The 828-nt window shown below is 40.6% G+C and overlaps 2 protein-coding genes across 2 annotated transcripts in view; one reads left to right on the forward strand and one right to left on the reverse strand.

The window, feature by feature from the left end:
* The window catches only part of LOC101850667 (phosphatidylinositol 4,5-bisphosphate 3-kinase catalytic subunit alpha isoform), a gene marked incomplete in the record, with an annotated part of 46188 nt that overhangs the window by 38485 nt on the left and 6875 nt on the right, over positions 1–828 (reverse strand).
* The window catches only part of LOC101848539 (EF-hand calcium-binding domain-containing protein 1), a 2347-nt gene continuing 1960 nt past the window's right edge, over positions 442–828 (forward strand). The window contains exon 1 of the mRNA XM_005106264.1: positions 442–481. The gene's annotated coding sequence lies outside the window, so the exon portion shown is untranslated. The remainder of the gene's footprint in view (positions 482–828) is intronic.

The raw sequence follows: 828 nt of genomic DNA on the forward strand, positions 1-828 counted from the left end.
CACACACACACACACACACACACACACACACACACACACACACACACACACTCCCCTTCATTTGAATCAAACTGAGTCAAATTATGGTGAGCTTCATGTTGAACTGAATAAATGTTCTAGGCCTATCTGCTCTATAAAAATCGTAAATTTTTTCGGGGTCGTTACAACCAAGATATTGAAAGAACTTTCAAAAGAGCTTGACATGTGAAAATCAATGTGTTTAACGTCAAATTTATCAAAACTGGGTTCAGGGTAGAAGATCTTTGTAATTCTAAGAGGGAGCGAAATGCCGAAGATTAGAAGCTTTACAAGAGAAACAAAAAACACACAAAAAAAGAAGGGGGAGAGACAAGGACGATAGACCTTTTCTAGATTTTTGTCTAGATCTATGTAATAGAAGAACCCGCGCGCGCATTCTTCAGCACGACTTGTGAACACGCCGTCCGTCGAAGTCCAAACCGAGGTGCGACCATCATCACGGGTAAGGCCTTAGAATTTCGTTTTCGTTTTCGTAACAGTTTTACGGCACTTGCAAAACAAATAGAGATCATATCAGCGCCGAAGATTAGAGAAATGTTAAAGAAAAGAAGGAGAAGGGATGGTGACGAAAGATTATGTTCAGTTTTAGTTAAAAGTTCCGGCACTGGCAACACAAATAGATCTAGATCTAGATCTAGATTTAGGTCGTGTAAGTGGTCGCTCGTTACGGAAGTCCTCAATTGAAGAATTTAACGTGCTAAAGTATAACGTCAGATAGGAAAGAATACGAAGGAGCAAACCACACCAGAACTGAGCGCACGCGACAACCTACCACATAGATGTTTGAGA

Source organism: Aplysia californica, unplaced genomic scaffold, assembly GCF_000002075.1.
Source record: "Aplysia californica isolate F4 #8 unplaced genomic scaffold, AplCal3.0 scaffold00523, whole genome shotgun sequence".
NCBI lineage: Eukaryota > Metazoa > Mollusca > Gastropoda > Aplysiida > Aplysiidae > Aplysia > Aplysia californica.